The sequence below is a fragment of the Notamacropus eugenii genome, chromosome 1 (genome assembly GCF_028372415.1).
Source record: "Notamacropus eugenii isolate mMacEug1 chromosome 1, mMacEug1.pri_v2, whole genome shotgun sequence".
NCBI lineage: Eukaryota > Metazoa > Chordata > Mammalia > Diprotodontia > Macropodidae > Notamacropus > Notamacropus eugenii.
The window spans coordinates 311,031,031-311,053,174 of NC_092872.1; the positions used below are offsets into that span (position 1 = coordinate 311,031,031).

Genomic DNA, 22,144 nt, shown 5'->3' on the forward strand with positions numbered 1-22,144 from the left:
TAATAGTAAAACCTACCTCATAGGATGACTGCAAGGATCAAAGGAGATGATGATTGTAAGGTGATTAGCATAGTGCCTTGTGTATAGTAAATAAGGACTATATAAATTTTACCTATTATTATTAGTCAAAATGTATAAGATTTCAATTTAGGGTCTGGATATTTACTTAATCTTTGGCTCAATTATTTATTAGTGCTTTTTGGGAGTGTTTCTTTCAAGAATTTGATTCATTGGTGTGGGAACTTCCTTCAACTGACCTCAGCCTCTTAGAGGTCATACAGCTAATGAATATAGACTTCAGCTCATTTCTTCCTGAATCTAAGTCCAGTACTCTAAACATTATTCCATACCCCCTCTCATATTTTTTGTTATGCCTGTAATATTTTTGCGGGGAGGCATTTGGGGTTAAGTGACTTGCCCAGGGTCACATAACTTATAAATATCTGAGGTCCTCCTAATTCTAGGGCCAGTGCTCTCTATCCATTATAGCACCTCACTGCCCCAAAATTTGTTTACTTATTTTTTAAAAGAACAAATTGTATATTCTTGGATAAAGCCATTTGTCTTATCTCACTTGGAGATGGTACTTTCTCAACTGGAAATTCTTCTTTACGTTGGGTGACCTTAATGTTTAGAGGCCCTGCTCTTGCTGTGTTACCTGCTCAGCTCAGTCTCTTGAAAGTATCTAGCCATGGCTTTCCTAGATGGTAACAACGCCGGATGGGCAGAAACTCAGGGTTGTATTACCAGAGCTGATCCATTCATTTTCAGAACAAGTTCAGCATTTGGAGATAGACATGGTGGCCCTTGAGGTTAGAAGATAGATAAGAAGTAAGAGAGGTGAGTTTAAGTCTCATCTCTTAGGACTGGCACCATCTTACCATTCGCCCTCTTACTGGTCTGCCTCAGCACCATCAGTAATAGCCCCCTTTGGACCATACCTCCAGTTCCTGAATAGAGTAAATCCACTTGGGTTTGGAGCTCTCTCTTTAGGGCTGAGTTAACTTGATGAGTGAATGAGTGACTGCCAATTCATCCAGCCTATTACATCTGTTTTTTGAAAGCAGTTCAGATAATACTAAAATTAATTGTCCTTTAAAGATTTGATGGAATTCATTTGTACATTTACTTGGGCCTGCTATTTTAAAAAAAGGGGGGGTGGAGCTTTGAGTTAATTGAAAACATTTAAATTCATTTTCTGAGACTGGGTTATTTAAATTCTCTTTCTTATCCTTAATTTACATTTTTTTTTTGTATTTGTGTAAATTTTCATACATTTGTTGACTTTTAATTTGGAGATGTGGTTTCTAAAATTTTCCTCTTTTTGGCTTCATCTACTGTGTATTTTCTTTTTAGCAGTTGTTTTTCTTTCTTTTTTTCTTGATCAAATAAGCTAATGTTTTTCTATTTTATTAGTTTTTTTTTTAAAGTCCTAGTTTTGTTTATCAATTCAAATTTCTATTGACATGCATTTGGGGCATTTAAAAATGCTTACAATAAAAAATACAACTTTTTGTTTTAAATTTATCATGCTTCCAATTTTCAGAATGTTTATTTTGGACTTTTAAAAAAATTTTCTTTAAAATTTTTAAATTTTAAATTTCTTTAAAAAAGTTTTTAAAAAATTTTCGCTTTTTGAGTTTTTTAAATTGCATACTCCTTTTTCTGATACGTTCTTTCTTTTGTTAATGAAAGTGTTTACAAAATCAACTTTTCCCTTAAGAAACGCTCTGGCTGCCTCCCCAAAATTCTTGTATGTTCTCTAATTGTTGCCATTGTGTTTGATAAAATTATCTCTCATTTCTATAATTTGTTCTTTGACACACATTTTTTAGGATTATATTATTTAGTCTCCATGTCAGTTTAATCCTTTCTTTAAATGTGTCTTATTGATTAAAATTTTAATTATGTTGTTTTCAGTAAACTACATGTTTAATGGCCCTACTTTTCTTCATTTATTTATGAGGTTTTTATGTCTTAGCATAGGTTGAATTTGACTGTAAAGGTGCCAAGGCAAAGCTGAGAAATAGTCATACTCCATCATCATACTCTATTGTATCTAACATTTCTGAAATTCTGTTTAGGACTTTGACTTCTTTCTTGTGCAAGAAAGTGGGGTTCTATTTCCCCTCCCCTCCCCACCTTTGATTAACAAGACATTCTATGTCCTGATACCTTTATCAGGTGAGAATACCTCTTTGAGATACAGAAACAACCAATCAATGAATTTACATGGTATGTAAACAAGATTGTCTACACCTTGAGATGTGACTCTCTTTGATTGGATGAAGAATGGAAAAAGCAGAATTGGTAACCAAACAAATAAATCACAGCTCTGGGAACTTTAAATAGCAGGAGAATTTCAGCAGTTCCCCAGTTCAAAGGGGTTTAGCCCAGTGGTGGAAGATTTCTGTTCAGGAATTGAAGATTACGGTTCGAGCTCAGTCCCCAGAAGGACATTTTCTTGGCGGGAAAAAATAGTTTCTTTTTCTCTTTTTCCTGTCTCTCATTTCCATTCATCTCCTCTTTTTGCCCCACCTCCCCACTGAAACATTTGCTCTAGCCCCCTAAAGATCTGTTTTGTTCCCTTATAAGATTATACTCAGTTTTGCTGGATAAGTTATTCTTGATTGGAAGCTCTTTTCTTTTTTTAATTTTGATATGGCATACACTAAAATTTCTTTTCCTTTTTTGTCATAGCTCCAGAATAGTTTTATGTGATCCTGACTTGGTCCTTGAATTTTTTCTTTCTGATTATAATATTTTTTCTTTGACCTAGAAGCTCTGGATTTTGTCTATGGCATTCCTGAATGTTTCAATTTAAATTGTTTTTAGCATTCTTTTTGTGAATTAGTCTGTTAGTGGATTCTATTTTCAATTTGCTCTGTAGTTATAATAGACCTTGGTAGTTTTCTTTAATGATTTCCTGATGTATGTCATCCAAGTTGTTTTGGGTTTTTTGGGGGTTGTTGTTTGATCATGGTTGTCAGGAAACTGGGCTTGGCTAGAACCTTCCATGTTTTCTGGAAGCCTAGTACACTGTGTCTAATTGGCTCCAGACCTGATCATCCTTCACATTCTGTATAGCTTTCTACTTGGGTCATCTTACCATTGTCCTATTGAGGCATATATACTCTCCACTCCCTCTCTTCCATCTCTTGCTTTGGCAACAGTAATCAAATCATTACTAACATTGCTTCTGGAAAGGGCATTAATCAGCTGTCCTTTGGATCAAATCACCATCTCTGTGACTGCCTAGACTAAAACTTTCTTCCTGGCTACCACTTTCTTATATGCTGTTGTCTTCCTCTATTGAATTCTTGAGGGCAGGGACTATTTCACTTATGAATTTGTGTTCCCAGAAATTTGCATTTATTCATTCACCCATTTATTATTATTATTTACATATATCATATATAATAATTTATTATTAGTATGAGCATAGGTAGCATCCTCAGCTCTCACTGAAAATTAAGCAGACTATTCTGAGTGGGCCTGGTTCCTCACAGAAAGAGAAAAAATGAATATGAAGGATTTTAGAAATGCAACAGGAAGATTTATATGAACTGATGCAGAGTAAAGAAAGAAAACCCAGGAAAACCATGTAGACCATAACTTCAACAAGGAAATGGAAAGGAAAAAAAAAGACCTGGAACTGAATGCTTTGCAATTTTTATAATGACCAAAGTTGGCCCTGAAAAAGAGTGGGGGAAATGTACCTACTTCCCTTCTATGAGTGTGGACTAGGAGTGTAAAACATTGCATATACTATTCTTGATATTTTGGTTAGTTTTACCGTATTGCTTTCCTCTCTTTTTTTTTTTTTAATTCTTTGCTCTTAATGATAACTTTCTGGATTAGGGGAAAGGGAAGAAGTATTAAAGAGTAGTAATATAATCAATTAAATTTTTTTTAGAGAGAACATGCATCTTGCTTTTCTAGCAGCTAAACCAAAAACTTACTGTTTGTGAAGTATTTTGAGAACTTCAAAGAAAAAAAAAGCAAAGCAGAGGAGGTTATCTCTCTTGACTTTGACCTATCTCAACTCTTTTCCTTACTTCAAAACCCACTCCTGAAAAACTTGTTCCCCTGCTCAGTTGTCATAGGCTTTCCTGCCCTGGAAGTCCCAGAGAGGAAAAGGGAGGCCCAGAGAACTCTTCCACTTATTTCCTGGAGTCAGGAAGGGAGGGAGATTAGATTCTATGGCAGAGAATGAGACATGTGGAGTTTTATTTTATCTTGTCTATGCCTGCTGTGCAGGTGTCAGGGATGTAAATTCCCCCATCTGTTCTAGATTCCTTCACAGGGGTGTTATGGGCTGCCTTGAAAGATGTCCTTCTGGGAAGGACTTATGGAAAGAAGGGCTGCCATGTTGTCCTCTAAAAAGAAACTGAAGATGGAATAGCTTAAAGCTATAGGTATGGAGATTGGGTACTCTAAGAGTTGATTGATAGATTGATTGAAAGGAGAACATTCTTCTGTAACTAGTGCCATCACTAACTTCCAAGCCCCACCTGAATTATGTGCAGGCCAATGAAGCCTTAATTTCTCCATAAGATTAATGATAAACCTGAACTCGATATTGAGGCTCGATACTGGAGCAGTATGATAATTGGCTAATACTAGGACAAGCTGACACTGCCATCGAGAGGACCTGGAGCAGGGGAGTGTTGAATTTGTGGTCAGAATACTTGGGTTCTAATCCTGCCCTTGCCACTTACTACCTATGTGATCTTTGACAAATCACTTTTCTCTGGGACTCAGTTTCCTCATTTGTAAAAGGGGGGGATTGAATCAGGTAATCTCCAAGGTCCTTTCAAGATCTAAATCTATGATCTTATTCTGCTGTCATATGAAGGAGTACAAACAGATCATTGTTTACTTCGTTTTCTTCTGCACTACTATTTTGTTGTTGTTCAGTCAATTCAGTTGTGTCTGACTCTGTGATCTCATTTGGGGTTTTCTTGGCTAAGATATAGGAGTGATTTGCCATTTCCTTCTCCAGCTCATTTTACAGATGAGGAAACTGAGGCAAATAGGGTTAAGTGAGTCACACAGCTGGTTTCTGTTCTATAGTTATTAGTAAATATGCCCTTTACTGGAGCTACCTGAGGGTAGGGTAGATCTAAACTCCAACTGTTCTTAGTTGGCACTGTACTCTGCACACAGTAGATACTTAACATATATTGGTTGAATTAAATTGAATTAGGATCAGAGATTTAGAACTGGAAGGGACCTTAGAGGTCAACTAGTCCACATCTCTCTTTTTAGATATAGTGCCAGCTTGATCAGGACACCCTTGATCAATTAACTCCCCTTGTAGTCACTTTGTGAAGTCACTGAGGGTTTAGGGAAGAGAGACAACAAGGTGTTAATATCTTAAATAAGTGCAAAGAAGGGTTTTTACTTCGTCACCCCTTTATGAGGTGAGAGAAGCAGCTAGCTATTGACTGGCTTTTAAAAAATAATTCTAAATGACATTTTGGAAAGATAAGGAATACTCACTAAAGGATCTGAGGAGAAATTTCATAGCTCTATGATTTAAAAAAATTTTTTTTGCAAGTTGAAAATTTGGGCTCTTAGAATGCCTAGTAAAATAGGGGCTTTGGAAAGTAATTGGAAACTGGTTACTGGGCCTCTCAAAAAAGATTAGTATAAAATTTTATTAATTAATGAGGGAGTCGGATTATCAGAACTAACTCAGGAGAAAAGAAAGGTCAGAGGTGGCTATAGAGCAGGATAGGCCTCCACACTCATCCGTGGTGCTGAGCCTGGGTCTTTCATGCCATAATGGAACCTACTAGTCCTAATCCAGAGGATTAGGAATATGGAAATATGGAAGACTATCATCCTTTTTCTGAAGAGAAATTCAGCCTACCAAACTCTTTGGGTCCTGATTAGAACATGGTACAGTTGTGATAGAGAGGTTTCATGGAATTGAGACAGAGGAATAGGAGTGATTGTTGGAAAACCTCAAGGGACCAGTCTATGGTACAAGCAAGGAGTCTCAAAAGTCAAGCTCTAATAGCTTAAAACTGCACTAAGACTTTTGGAACATGCTTTATGCTGAAAGTACAATGCTCAGAGACTATTGTATTTGAATATCTGTGATGGTTGAATAGCCATTTTGATGATGTAGTGCTAATTATACCAACTACTCCATACCAGGAAGGAGAGAGGGTTTCTAACTTTGTGTTAGGATTGAATAAGCTGCTACAGAGGGTTGAAGGTGTATGGGATATTCAGGGAGGACAAACATCTCTCATGTGAGGGCTCATTGAGCCATTTTGGGGGCTATTCATCCATCTCTGGCGAACCTGCCACCCAACTCTCACCTGTGACTCCAAGACCTGTAGCATGCACAGCAGCCACACTCCAGTACAAGTGCTTCAGCAGATGTGCCAAACCAACTTGAGGGGAACCAATGGTCATTAAACCTATGATGAGGTAAGTAGAGGTCTACCCCAAGCATATGATCACTTCACCTGGTAGAATGGGTAGATGAAAACAATTTGTTCCAAGGCCATGAAGGCTCCTGAAACAGGTGCTTATGAGCTTATAAGCTGACCAAGCTTAGAGCTTGGTCAGATGCCAAGGTCATCCACTGCATCCTGAGTCATCATTAGTTGTCTTGCCACTGGACTCTGATGACTCTGGAAGAGAGAGTGAGGTTGACAACTGCGCAACTCTGCTTCAATTAAATTCAATTCATGCCAAGTCAAGGCATTTCCTTCATGATGTTATTGGTCAAAATAAAGGATGAACTACAACTGAGAGTTATGATCAAGGCCTGTGGAGTGCATGGACTATGCCAGACTGGATGGTATATATATTTTGCTGTTAACGTCATTATGGTTACATGCATAGCTACACAGAAGGAACAAGCTCTATTACCTCAAAACATCCCTCCCTCAAACTGATAAGATTAATCAGGAAGAGAAATGAGTCTACGAGGGTGGATAATTTGCTAAGAAAACAAAAAGCTGCCTCATGGGAGTCCAAGACATATTCCCAGATATGGATCACTGATGCCAAGTGAGAGATTGCTCTGTAGCACTTCTTAAACTGTGGATCACTACCCCAGGGAGTGGAAAAAATTTAAGCCCTGTCTACATCGCCCAGTCCAGGTGATTGGATTGGATAGAGCTATCCAATCTACCTTTGTGGCAGCTAGGAACTGAGATAGGTCTCTTAGGAGAACATCTAATGGGCAAAGACACCCTTCGTGGAAGGAGAAAAGGAGTTGAGAGTAGAGGCCAAAGAAACCTCACTCCCAGAAAATGGTGACAGAATCAGGCAACGAAGTCAGGTCACTATCTGTTACAAATGTGGCCTGAATGGATGCATGAGTAATATGTGTACCGGAGAAAGGAATTAGTGTTGGTGTGAGAAAGTTTGAATTCAAAGGAACCAGCATTGGGAAATGAAGGTGGGGCCTAGTATGGAGGTCACCCAGGCCCCTGTAAATGGCAAGCCTGATCTCATCATCATTAGTTGATCATGAGCTCATCCAGCAATATGCTAGTAAATGTTTAACCACCAGCTCTCTGGGGGAAAAAATTATGTGAGACAGACTTTTAAGTTTAATCTACATTTAACATATACTTCCTACAATACTTTCTGAATTCTAAAAATCAATAAATAAGAGATAAAGCTTTCATTTGTAGTGTTTATCCATTTCTGAAGTGTAAGTGCTCACACTGAAAATTTAATGATCAGCTCTCAAGAGCCAGTTTGAGTTGGCTGTATTATACTCCCAGTCCATCCCATCTGATCTTGTAGGAATCCACACAGAAATGAGAGTGAAGACTGATAATATGAGATTCATTGCAATACTGGATAGTGATCCCTGGTGAACAGATGTTCCAGGCCTTTTATGAAAAATATTTGAGGATAATTCTACTGAAGCCTATAACAGGGCTAGGACTCAATAGACTAAATTTCAGGACATACATGGGTTATATCAGGGTGAGTCTACAGCAAGGGTGGGGAACCTGTGGCCTTGAGGACACATAAGGCCTTCTAGGTCCTTGGATGTGGTCTTTCAACTGAATCCAAGTTTTACAGAACAAATCCTTTTATTAAGGGGATTTGTTCTGTGAAGTTTGGATTCAGTCAAAGGGCCATACTTGAGGACCTAGAGGACCACATGTGGCCTTGAGGTCACCAGTTCCCTACCCTGGCTCTAGAGTTTTCTAAGAATTTCATTGTTGTCAATAGCAGGAAAGTGAAAACTTTGGTTCTACTACATACAGAACTGCAGAACACTTTTTGTCATATCAGCATCGATTGAGACCAATGCCAGCTTACCTAAAACACTAGCAGCATACTGTAACCAGCAAGCTGGGATTCAGTACCTGGATGTTTTTTTAAAAAATTATTTTATTTTCAATTCACAGAACAAAATAGGCATTTTCAGAACAGGACAATAAAAAAGATAATTGCATGTGAAACTTCAAATCTACCATATACAACTTAGTATTCCCTTCAAATTACAACAAAGTTGTCATGTAAATTTCTTTTTTTTTTTTTATCAGCCTCCCCTCCTCTGCCCCTGCAGAGATGGCTACCATCCATGCTGGGCTATAAGAAGATAGAAGTAAGTGGTAGCCTAGAACACCCTCACAGCACCAATTTCTTCAATTTAGGAATAGAATTGTAGATATTTGACTTCAGCAACTCTCCGGTGCCTGAAGAATGGATGCCCTGGTTGAAAGAGAAGCTCAAAACGTGGACAAAGGTATTCTCACTGCAAGAGGATTGATGTGAGTGGTGCCTGAGGAGCAACTTACTTAACCTTTTCAGGGGTGATTCATGGGGAGATTTCTTTACATGTCATGGAAGATCTCAGAAACAACTTGACTGAACTGCTGATCAGTAGTATCATTGTAGAGTCTAATAGTCCATAATTATAACTGAGGCACAGAAAGACACTAGGAAGATACATGGGTGTATTCTATCAGACTTGGAATAAGAGAACAAAACTGAACCAGCGCACTGTATGGTGTACATGACGAAACTGAGCCAAAAAGGGGTAAATAATTTGGGCAGGGTCATGCAGCTAGTGTTGGAGGCCATATTTGAACTCAGGTCTTCCCAACTCCAGACCTGGTCTTCTATCCACTGTGCTGCCTAGCTGCTCAGAGTCGGGAAGACCTTTGGCAAATCACTTAACCCTATTTACCTCAGTTTCCTCATCTGTAAAATGAGCTGGAGAAGGAAATGGAAAACCACTTCAGTATCTTTGCCAAGAGAACCCTAAATGGGGTGAACAAAGAATCAGACGCCACTGAAAAAATAACTGAAAAACAACAATGCAACTCTATTATGTATAACTGTATAGTTGGCGGCAAGTAATAGTCTATTAGCTATCACAAACCAGGGTATCATGGAAGACTGTTAATTTCCACATTCTTAAGAACTATGTCACATTGACTTTGCTGAAACTCTCTGGTACGCTGGGGCATTATACTTGAAAGTATAATGCTTGAGCCTTCCTGAGTCATTAGAGAGCTGGACAGAAGTATTGGGAATATGGACAAATACGTCAAAAGTATTTCTGTTCATTTGCTGGAGACAGCCAATATTTAACTAGGGGTTTGATTGAGGTTGATTAGGACATCCCTGATCCATTGATTTCCACTCTTCCCCATCAGCCTAGTTAAAAAAAAGTCACTGGGGGAAAGGGGATAGGTAACTGTGACAGCAAGGTGTTAATGGCTTAAATGAATATAAGGAAAAGTTGTCACTCTTTTACCCTGTTATAAAGTGTGAAGAAATTCTCTTTGATGGAAATCGAGTGTCTAGTTTTGGGCTCCCCTCCTTAGAGAAAGGTAGTATAGGTAGTGATGAGGGGTATGACCTGCCTCCCGCCAATAGGGAAGAGAGCTAGCTGTGGAGTCAGGAGAGAATAGGCACTAGTTGTGAGGGCTGAAAATGTTTAGAGGAGCAGGCTTAGGTAGCTGAGCTGAGCAACCCGCTAGCAGAGACACTGTGCCCAGCGGGGAGCAGTAGGAAGACACTGAGATAAGAAAGAACCCTGGAGCTCTGTTGTGATGAAAACAAGAGTAGTCTTGGCCACATGAGTTTCCTCTGTGTGGACCTCCCTACCAGTGTAATCTATTATGTGCTTGTGTTTGCCCCTAATGCTGTTTTTGTTTCTGTCTGTGGGAGAGTGTGTGCCTTAGTGTTGTTACTAGGGCATTTTAGTAAATGTCTGTTTTTTTAAAAAAAAACCTAATTGTATCTAATGGCTATTAAAGGTAAGCGCACTAGTAGGGGTTTGTCAGCTGCAGTTTTGGGAGCTCCACAAAGTACCTTCATGGTTGTCATCATCATTAGCTGTAAGTATTTACTTGCTCTAAATCACTAATAATTAGGGAAACTCAGATTAAAGCAGCTTGGAGATTCTACTTCACATCCATCAGATCAGCAAAGATGACTAAAGAGGAAAATTACAAATATTGAAAGGGCTACATGAAAACAGACACAATCAGGTACTATTGGTGGAGCCATTTTGTGAAGTTTTGGGAATTAGCTCAAAAAGTTACTGAACTGTGCATACCCTTCCATCTAAACTATACCTTACTAGGCATAAACCCCAATGAGATCAAAGACAGAGGGAAAAGAACTATGTGTAAAAATATATATACGCAGCAGATCTTTTTTTTTTTTAAATAAATAAACTGGAAGCTAGGTGGTTCAGTAGATAGGCCTGGATTAAGCAAGACTCATTTTTCTAAGTTCAAATCTAGCCTCAGACACTTACTAGCTGTGTAACCCTGAGCAAGTCACTGAACTCTGCCTTAATTTCTTCATCTATAAAATGAGCTGGAAAAGGAAATGGAAAACCACTTCAGTGTCTTTGCCAAGGAGAGTTGGACGTAACTGAACAATAACAACAAAAACAGAAACTAAGGGGGAGGTGCCCTCCCATTGGGGAATGACTAAATGAATTATGGAATATGAATGTAATAGAATATCATTAGGCTATAAAATGTGATGAAATGGAGAGTTTCAGAGAAAACTGGGAAGGTTTCTACAAACTGATTCAGAGCGAAGTGAGTGGAGCTAAAAGAATGATTTATACAATAACAAAGGCTATGTAGAGAAAAACAACTTTGAAAGACTTTAGTACTTTGGTCAATGCGATAATAACCCAGGATTCCAGAAGATGAAGCATGCTACCTACTTCTTGACAAGAGAAGTGATGGAATCAACATGAAGGCTAAGAGTAGAATAGGTGTTTAGTTAGAACTTTTTGGATATGACTAATATGGGGATTATTTTTCCTAGACCTAGACTATGAATATTTGTTATGAGTTAAAAAAAAAAAACTATTCATTTAAGAGAAGGAAAGATAATAAATTTGTGTAAAATGATTTTTTTAAGAGGAAAAAAATTCAATTATTTATTAATCACTTACTATGTGCCAGACACTGGTTAAGTCATAGGAACAGACAGAAAACTAAAACCACTGTCCTTGCCCTCAAGAATCTCACATTCTAGCAGGGAGACAACCGTGTATGTATAGATATATAGGCCATGGACAGTCATCTTGACTCTTGCCTTGCTCCTGGACTTTGATGACTCTGGAGGAGAGACTGTGGCTGATGACTTGGTGAAGCTCTGCCTCACTTAAATCCAATTCACAAGCAAGTCCAGACATCACCCTTGTGATATCATTTGTCCTCTTTGAAAAGGAAGGATGACCAACAACTGATATACATACAGTGGGAGATGATTTCAAAGGGAAGGCATTAGCTGTGGGGATGACTGGGAAAGGGTTCTTGCAGAAGGTAGGACTTTGAGTTGACTCTTGAAGGAAGCTAGAAACCTAGAGAAAAAAAGAGGAGAAAGGAGAGAATTCCTGGAATGGGCTCAAGTCAGTAAAAAGTTGAGGACCCAAGAAATAAGGCATCATTTGAGAGGAAGAAGACCAGTGTTGATAAATGTTAGCAAAAGAAGCCTGGAAAGGGAAGAAGGAGCCAGATTATGAAGTGTCTTAAAAGCCAGAGAAATTTATATTTGATGCTAGAGGTGATAGGGAATCAATGGAGTTTACTGAGTAGGCAGGGTGAAGGGTCAGATCAGCACTTCAGAAAGACCTTTTTGGTAGCTGAGTGAAGGATGAACTGGAGTAGAAAGAGACATGATTTTTATCCTCCCCCTTCTCCAAGTGCTGAGTTGGAAAGGAAGTTCAGAAAGTGAGGCTCAAAGAGATGAAGTGATTTGTCCAAGGTTTTACAGGATGTAGGTGGCAAAGTCAGGATTTGATTTTGAGTCCCATGACTCCTCGTTTCAATCTGTGCCCATTATTTACATTGAACTATGCTCTGATAGAAATAGGTATAACCTAAAAACCGAAAGAGATAATTACCGTCTCTATTTCACCATTTAGGAGAATGGCTGCCTCTTGAGACTTTAGGAATGCCCTTATTTCATGATCACCTTGAATTATCAGAGACACTGATCCCTTTCACCTCAGCATCACAGCCTGAGATCAGTTTAAGCTCCAATGCTCACAAGGCCTGGGCATTCCTTTCCCCTAGACTTTTCGTGGTTAGATCTGTCCTGGGTTCCTAGCACACACTGTCCATGAGGCAATGCTTACCTGGAGTATAACCTCCAAGGGTGTGTAATCAACCAAGCATGAAGTTTCCCATCTTCAGTATCCACACACCACCACCTGGTGGCCTTAGGAGACTCTCCAAGGTGGCTAAGAGCAGTGATTTTAAGAGAGGTTTAAGTGCCTTCTTATCAATCAGTGGGTACTTGTCTTTCCCTCAGGAGATGGTACATTGACTGTTTTCCTGTTTCAAGGGCAAACCCTTTACCCCCAGAAGCCTCCCACTCCTTCCACTTTTCTTGCTGAGTCAGCCAGATGACTCTAATTGTCACCAGCTGTGTTAACCAAAGTTGAAGTCTTGCCCTCTTCAAGGAAAAAAAGGCTTCCCATTATGAGATGCATCAAAATCCATATGTGTCTGTAGGTTTGCATGGGAATCTGTACTACCTAAGAGCCGCTGAATAAAGCAAAGACTGTGGAGGACTTTTAATACCTCAGGAGCAGGATTTTGCTGCGGACTGAGGGTGAGGTGGAAGGAAAGATAAATCTGAGACCAGAAGCGAGGAAGTACCCATAATCCTCTCATTCTGATTTTTGGGCCAGTCAGACAAAGGAAAGCTCTGGACATCTTGAGATTCACAGTAAATTCAAAGAGTTTAACTTCAGTTGAGGATAGGGATATTCTGGTAAATATTTTAACAACTGCCTCTCTAGGGAAAAAAATGGTACTCACAACACACTGAATTATTAATACTTACCTAAGGCTAGATAATCAACAAAACAAATCAAGCTTTGATTTGTAGTGTTCACCAATTTCTGAGGTGTAATTGCTCATACTGAACATTTAACAATGGGCTTTTCTCAGCGAGTTTGAAAGGGCTCCAGGAAAGCCCTAATTGAGGGCAAATTCACCAGACACTTCATTTTCCTCCCGGAGATTCTTTGGGATTGTCCTGGGTTGGAATAATAACAGTGGCTCACATTAACATGGGGCTCTGGAGACATGTTTTGTCCTTATACCCATCCTATGAGGAAGGTGCTAACATTCTCATTTCACAGACAAGGAAAAACAATCTCAGGGAAGTTAAGCGACTTGCCCAGGGTCACACAATTTATAAGTATTCAAGGCAAGATTTGAACTCTGATCTTTCGAGATACATCACAATAGTCCCACTGCATCTGCCACCCTCCCTTCCCTTTAGTTTTAGGAGTGCCCCTCTTGGCCCATGTGGATTCCAAGACAAGCTACAAGGCACACCCCCATCCCTTTTTATCTCTGAGCTATCGGCATATATTGCAAAGCACACTCAGCTTATGGTACACATGCCCCCCAACACTTTCCAGGGTTTGGCTTAGATTCAAAATTGTTTGAGAGTCAACTGATGAACCAAACTTTCATCTTATCCAACATCGGCCCCTAGTTTCAGATAGGACAGGGAGCCGTAAGGTGGTTGCCATTTTGCCCTAATACTCCTTTCCTCATTTAACCGTCCAAACAGGGTTTGAAGCCCAGCAGAGGTCTGAAATAGATATGCCAGAAGGGAAGCAAAAACTGGCAGTTCAGACTTAAGAACTGCAAAAGGGAAAGAAGAAAGATGGGAGCCCATCTTCCTGTGGCTTTTCGGGAGAAGGGGTAGGAAGGGTGACAGTGTGATACTGGGGATGTTTAAGTATTCTGGGCTCTGGGAGAGGGAGGCTACTAGAGGACACAGGCTGTTTCTTGTAAGGAGGGTGACTAATGCTCATTATCATGATTCAGCCTCAGCCTGGAAAACACTAAGGCTGGAAGGGACACCCAGCCAATGTTCCTTAAGCCCTTGAGTTGCTTAAGTCTCTGGGAAGGCTTAGGGGGAGCCTTCCCCCTTCCTTCCAGGGAGCTGCATTCCCCTCTTTCAAGTCTTTAAGACCCCGAGAGGAAGAGGGAAAGTGAAAAGTGCCTATCCCCTTGTTAAGCAGAGCTTCGGCAGGCCTGGTGGCTTGCTGAACTCGAGTTTCTGGAGGCAGGCAGTAAACAGGAAATGGTTAAGTAAGAGCAGGTGGAGGGGCTCGCTGGGCTTTGGAGCGCAGCAGGAAATAGCTGAGCATCTGAATGGATTCAAAAGAATGTTTGGGCCCCTCCTCCCCCCGCCTCCGCCCGGACGGCCCAGGAGCTCCCCCTCCCCGCCCTGGCCAGACTCCCCACCCCACGCCACAGATTGAGCCAGGATGGCAGGCCGGGCCTGAGCCCGGGGCTCTGGGACCTTCCCTCTGCCGGACCTCAGCCTGGTAGGACGAGGATGGCGACCCAGAAGGAGGAAGTGACTCAAAGGGGAACAGCATGTAAGATTCCTAACCTTCCAGGGACCCGAGTCAAGCCTATCTATATACCCCAGGGTACAGAGTTGCCTTGAGCACCGTAACCCCAAGTTCTCCAAAGGCCCCCTGTTCACCATTGCTTGTGGCTGGGGCGAGCTGCTAACAACCCTTTGGAATAGTTTACTCCAGGATTCCAGCCTCTGGAATCTCGGATCTACAGCTGGAAGGATTCTCCGAAGCCATCTAGTGCAATTTTATAGGCCCAGGAAGATTCAGGGACCTGCCTAAGGTCACAGAGGTGGTAGGTATCGAAGGAGGAATTCAAGCCTGGATCCCTTGGCCCTGGGGCTTAAGTGCTCTTTCTGCATTTCACAGGCCCAGAGAACTTACACTAAGGAAATTGTTTTTAAAAATCCACCCACAACTTCACACACACACACATGCACACGCACACATACGCACGCACGCATGCATGCAAGCCTTTCCTGGAATAAAAGTGGTGGTGATGTCCTTGCATCTTTGTCAGCAGGAGCTGACCATAGGTTTCCCAATTTCTCAACAGCTAATTACAAAACATACTTTCTCTTTGCTGGCTGGTTTCCTTTGGCCCACATTGCCCTGTGGGGTGTCTCCTGAAATGTAGCAGCTCACTGATCCTTGGGAGGTAACCAGGTGTGAGCTCCCCAGTTGAGGGCCCTTTAGGCTGGAGCTGCTTGGATCCTGTGTTGTGTGTGCACAGCGTGTGTAGCAAACCTGGAGCAGGTGGCAAGAATGCTTCAGCTGATAACACTGGACTAGGGTTCCCAGCATGCACTTGTGACCACAGAGTGGTGCCAAGAAGATTATAATAAGTTGTAGCTATGGCACCCTAGCTTGTCAAAGATTTCACAGGCTTGATCAGGATGGTCTTGAACGCTGGTGTGTGTGTGTGTGTGTGTGTGTGTGTGTGTGTGTGTGTGTGTGTGTGTGTGTGTATGTGTGTGTATTAGATCGCAGGCTCTTAGACTCTCATACCTTTCCTTTGCAACAAAGGGGCCTGGGAGTGATCCCAATGCCATTTATGATGGCTTAAACCACAGCTGGGATTCCAACCTGCTGTTTCCTTGGAGAACATAGTCCTCTGAGATCCTTATGGAATTGTGATTGTTCAGTCATATCCAATTTTTTGTGATCCCATTTGGGATTTTCTTGGCAAAGATATTGGGATGGCATTGGAATGCCATTTCCTTCTCCAGCTCATTTGACAGATGAGGAGACTGAGGCAAATGGGGTTGAATGATTTGCCCAGGGTGCCATAGCCAGTAAGTGTTAGAGGCCAGTTTTGAACTCAGGAAGAGTCTTCCTGACTTGGGGGCCAGCATTCTATCCACTGCATCGCCAAGCTGCCCTATACAAATATAAATTACTGTTACTCTTATCAGTTTTGATTTGGGATTGGAGGTCATGACTAGAATATCCAGATAAATATGCCTAGTAGGAGGTGGAAATGTTGGGGGAAAAACTGAAGATGCAAAGACATAGATGGAGGGGCCAGTGTTTTTAAGGAAAGGGACCACCTGTTTCTGAGACAGGGAGAGAATGGATAAATATATAGGGATTAGTTATTGAACTTGTGATTTTATTGGTTTGGGGACTCCCTCTGTCATTACTGGACCATACGCTGAAAGTTGTAGTCTTAGAGTTAGTTGCCTAGAAAACAGTGATTAAGTGACTCTTGGCAAGGAACTTAACCCTGTTGGCCTTAGTTTCCTCATCTGTAAAATGAGCTGGAGAAGGAAATGGCAAACCATTCCAGTATCTTTGTCAAGAAAACCCCAAATGACATCACAAAAAGTCAGACATGACTGAAACGATTGAAGAAGAAGAAAAAATATGTGTGTGTGTATATATACATATGTATGCATATATATAAAATGTGTATATGTATATATGTACATAAGCATATTGTGTAGCTATAGATTTGCCTTTCATTTCAGTAAGAATGGGCAAATTACATGTCAGGAACTATGAGAATGGACAAGAATCCAAGACAGGCACAGGATGGTAAACTAGGTACGGAGAGATGAAGATGGTTTTCCTTCACACAGCCCAGCATCATCCAGCCAGAATACATCAGAAGTAGGGCTTGAACAGGTGTTGCTGGCTTCCTGGCTTTAGTCCTCTATCTACTACACCATGCTTCTGTCTCTCTGGGTGAATATATAGACTTTTTGATGTAGAAAAGAGGAATTGAACTCACAATGGATGACCTCCTCAGTCAGAGACAAGTTTATCTGCCAAAACTAAGAGAGGAAGGGTAAAGTTTCAGACTAGTTGAGGGATAAGGCTCTCTTGGACAAATGCCTGGATAAGGCCATCTAATGATCCAAGAAAGAGGAGAGAATGGATGAAATATGGGTCAGATAGCTCCTCCAACTACTTCATTGGTGAAAGACATGAATCAGTATCCTCCCCCTCTTACCTTAGGATATTCACTGGACCCTGAAGAGAAGGTCTGTCATTACCCCTTTGCCCTGAAGACCAAGTAGAAAGATAGATTCCTGATAGGGGATTGCCTTGTATAAAGTGTAGCTAGGGCTGAGGGCTGGGAATGAGAGAAAATCAACTTTCTCTCTCTGTACCCAGTTTGCTATCCTGTCCCTTTCTCTGATTCTTGTCCATTCTCATAGTTCCTGAATTGCTATTTGCCTGTTCTTACTAAAATGAAAGGCAGCTCTATATCTACACAATATGTTTAGGTACCTATATACATATACACATATGTATTATATATATATACACACACACACGTAAATATACATATATACACACATAGTATTTTTCTTGTTCAGTTGTTTCAGTCATGTCTGACTTTTTGTGACCCCATTCACAATTTTCTTGACAAAGATACTAGAGCGATTTGTCATTTCCTTCTCTAGCTCATTTTTACAGGTAAGGGAACTGAGGCCAACAGGGTTAAGTTCCTTGCCTAGAGTCACAAAGCTAACAAGTATCTGAGGCTAGATTTGAACTCATGAAAATTAGTCTTTCAGATTCCAAACCCAATGCTCTATCCACTGTGCCATATGTAGCTGCTACATATATCCCAGATGTACACCTTTGTATATATACTTATATATTAATATTGATATTCAGTTTAGTATCTATACTAGATATCCAGTTCATGCAGGACTTGGCAGCTTATCCACTACTCCTACTGTTGGCAAGTTTAGTGAGATTAAGTTGAACTCTGTAGCCAATTGATTCTCCCTAGGTGACTACTCTTTAGGAGGTAGCAACCAGGAAAAAGATGATAATGCATATCTGCACACACATTGGTCAGGAAAACTTGTCAGTCTGAAGACTGAAGCAAAGAGAATGACTACTGTACTCATAAACCCACTTAATGGATAGGCAAATGTAACGTGAGAGGCATTAGAAGGTCCTTCCTCTAAATCTCTCTCCCTTTGGTATAAAGCCCAATTCCTTTGGATACTCAATTGGATTTATTATTGAAGTTGGCTACATTAATTTGGGAGTTCCCTCCAATAATGTAGACCCATTTACAACCACCATCCTCTGCGACTCTTGTTCATGTTCTCCCAAAAGTTTGCTATAGGGGGTCTACCCAACATACTGGAGGCTTTCCTTGCTTTCTCCTGATGTTTTGAGAATACCAGTGAAACACTTGGCTATCTTCGTGTCTTTGCTTGCCCTTGCCCCTCTTCTACTCCTATCATTTGATTTCTTGATGATGTACTTTGCTCTCGTTCTTCTTTGGAGGCCCTACAAAGAGTGTGCTGTTTTAAGTTTTAATAACTATTTAAGCTATTAAATAGTTTCAAAGCTATTAAAGCTTAAAATGCTTTTAAAACAAAAAAAAAGCCTTTGGAGATCTGTTATAGCTTCCTCCTGTTTAATCTGGGTCTAGGTGGCTGTCAGTTTATATTGTTTGTACTAGGTATGCATATGACTGGGTAAGCTCTATAGGTTGTGGTGGTTGTTGTGTTCGTCCTTCGTTTTCAAAGAAGACCATCCTATCAGAGAAATGATGACCTGACTTGCAGTTGACTTTGATTTGAGTGAGAGAGGGTTGTACAAGGTCACCAGCCTCACTTTCTCCTCCTGAGCCATCTGGATCCAGTGACCAGATATTCATCAGGATGACTGGAGATGGCCCAGGATGCAATGGAAGATCTTGGCCTTCTCAGGTACTCACTTAAAGTGAAGTAATACCCATTCAGAGAATAGGCCTCTTTAAAATGTAGTCAGGGGAGTGGCCCCTTTAACAGAAAAGAAAAAATAGATAAATCACTCAGGGAGGGGTAGGAGGCTCAGGGTTGTTGTTTCATAGAGAAAATGTTACTATTGACATTCAGTGTAAGCCAGGAAGGTCCAAAACCAGTCACTAAGTGGAGACTGGGCTTTTTGCTGTTCAATCCATGGGCTTCAGAGTGCATAGAGTCCAAGGCTTTAGGGGTGACAAGAGGGAAAGGGAGGGAAGGAGAGGGGAGGGGAAAAGGCAAGGGAAAGGAAGGAGTTACCCAACTAACTATAGAATGTCCATCCAAATATATATTGAAAATCCAACAATAAACATTCTTCTTCCACTTTATCTTTCCTGTATGGATGGACAAGCCAAATCTTTTGAATGTTACAGATCTCTTCCAGGAAACTTTTCTGGGGTGGTATGTAATCAGAACAATGTCATCTGCAAACAGGAGCATCTGGAGGACCTAAGCATGCACAGCTCATCCAATCCATCTTCAGTCTAGATTTGGTAATGGATCTTCTCCATTACAATGGGACATCATTCTGGTAAGCATAGTGTTTTGTGCTTTTCTGACTTTTCTTATCAGAGGGTTACTAAATAGTCTTATATCTGTTACATCTTCTAAAGAATCTTGAATGATTGTGATTTATGAATGAGACTTAATGAATCAAATGCCTTTTCATAATCAACAAACAATAAGCAAAATGGAGGTTTATATTCTCTAAATCTTTCAGTTAATCGTGAGATGGCAAAGATATGATCTGTTGTTAAATGTTGCTTGTGAAAACCTGCTTGTACCCTACAAATACTCTCATAGACAATATCCTCAGTTCACATATAGGTGACTAATAAAGATTTGGGTTGGGTAGGAGAGTAGGCATAAGAATTAGTAGTTATTGATGTTCTCTCAATCATCCATTCTGTTTTTGGAAATCTGTTCAGTTGTTTTTCAGTAGTGTCCAACTCCTTGTGATCCCATTTAGGACTTTCTTGGCAAAGATACTGGAATAGTTTTCCATGTCCTAATCCAGCTCATTTTACAGATGAGGCGATTGAAGTAAACAGAGTTAAGTGACTTGCCCAGGGTCACACAAGCAAGTAAGTGTCTGAGGCTGGATTTGAATTCAGGAACATGTCTTCCTGATTCCAAGCCCAGTGCTCTGTCTACTACATCACCTAACTGCCCAGTTTGGGGTAATAAAGCTTAATATCTTTTCCCTCTCATGCCTTTTATAACCATGCCCTCCATAGAATGCCATATCCTTCAACATCCTCACAACTATATAATTTCTAGCACAGATACCTATTGATCCATCTGGTTGTTTTTTCCCATCTTCATTTTATCTAGCCCATATCTGCCTCCCCTTTAAACAAACCTGGGATTGTCATGTTAGGGTTCAAATATGGTGACTCCACCATTCTTGGTAGAGAAAATAGTTTGTGAAAATGGTTTGTGAAAACCTCCATTTTTTCCTTTTTTGTCTGAAGACCTCCTTCGACATACATCTTTGAATGACTTTGGGATGACTTGGCTCAGTTGGACATCTTACCAAGCTTCCTTTAAACTAGCTTTATCTGTCACTTTTCTCCCTAGGAGATGATTTTGCTCATAATCATTCATCATCCTTCTCTGTAACATTTTATAAATGAGCATATATTCAAACTTGGTGTTGCTTTTGACAGGAAGTTTGGCAAGTAAGTAAGATGTTTGCTGATGTAGGTGCTTTCTGGGATCTTTTGGTCTCCTTATTGTGGCAATTAATTTTATTCCTCTCAGTAATCTTCTTAAGCACAGTGTACTGATGTCACTCCCCTGTTCAAAAGTCTTCAGGGACTTCCCATTGTCTAAGGAGTTTGGAATAAATTCCACTAGCCTGGCATTCAAAGATCTCTATAATCCATCTCCCTTTGTGCCATTGCTTAGGTCATTCCCTAATATCTATAGTATGACCTCTGGAAGGTCTTCTCTTACTTCAAGGCCCAACCCTGATGCTAATTTTCCCAAGAAATCTTCTTTGATTCTCTTGGCAGAAAGTACTCCCTCCCTCCTCAGAGTACTGTGTTGAGACCTGTCTTCTGTATTTATTGTATTCTAATTTGTACTGTACTTATTTGTGTGCTAACACTTATTTGTGTCCAACTATCATGTCCAACTCTTTGTGACCCCATTTGGGCTTTTCTTGGCAAAGATACTGGAGTGGTTTGCCATTTCCTTCTTCAGCTCATTTTACAGATGGGGAAACTGTGGCAAACAGGGTTAGGTGACTTGCCCAGGGTCACATAGCTAGTAAGTGTCTAAAGCTGAATTTGAACTCTGGTCTTCCTGATTCCAGACTGGGCCCTCTGTCCCCTTTGCCACCTAGCTGTCCCTAAGGCCTTCTCTCCCCTGGTAAATTATAAACTACTTGCAGGCAGAGATTAGCAGTTATTTCTTTTTAGTATCTGCAGATTTTAGCATAGTGTCTTGCAAATAGTAGGGCTTAATAAATATTTATTGAATTGAATTGGGTCTAAGAGGTTTTTTCAGTCTTCAGGAATCTATGAAGTTAAAACATTCTTGGTAAGGGTTACAGCTTAAGCCCTTATCAGTTAATGCCTTAGTAGGAATTATTTTTCTAATCCGTAGCTAGTATCAAGAGAAATGAGAAATAGATTACCTGAAAGGGATTCTCATGCTTTCCCAGTACTTCCCTTCCTTGTTTCTGGGGAGTGCTAAGGAGGACCTCAGGTCTCTGGAAACAGAGACCAGGCTTTTGACCAATTGCAAGGCTTGGTATTTGGGGAACTGGTAACCGGAGGGGAGGGCTATGGGAGAAGTATGGGTAGACAACCAGAAAAAAAAAGAGGATCCTGAAAAGAGGAATGGGAAGACAAATGTTGCTTACTTTACAATTCTTCCTAGGACCAGCCCTGCCCACTTACCTCCAGTCCAACCAGCTGTGTAGTCAGCTAACTCGGACCATGATTGGGCTGGGGAGGGTTCTTGGACTGCACCCATGATCTGGGTCTCACACTAGTCAGATCTTCAC

The 22,144-nt window shown here is 40.6% G+C and overlaps 1 long non-coding RNA gene across 11 annotated transcripts in view; it reads left to right on the plus strand.

The window, feature by feature from the left end:
• Positions 1-22,144, plus strand: part of LOC140517886 (uncharacterized) — a 138,217-nt gene that overhangs the window by 99,840 nt on the left and 16,233 nt on the right. For 8 of the 11 annotated variants that reach the window (XR_011971769.1, XR_011971766.1, XR_011971773.1 and 5 more), the window contains one exon: positions 8,538-19,660. This is a non-coding gene — a long non-coding RNA (uncharacterized lncRNA). The remainder of the gene's footprint in view (positions 1-8,537; positions 19,661-22,144) is intronic. The other 3 variants (XR_011971771.1, XR_011971772.1, XR_011971774.1) reach the window with 3 other exon arrangements.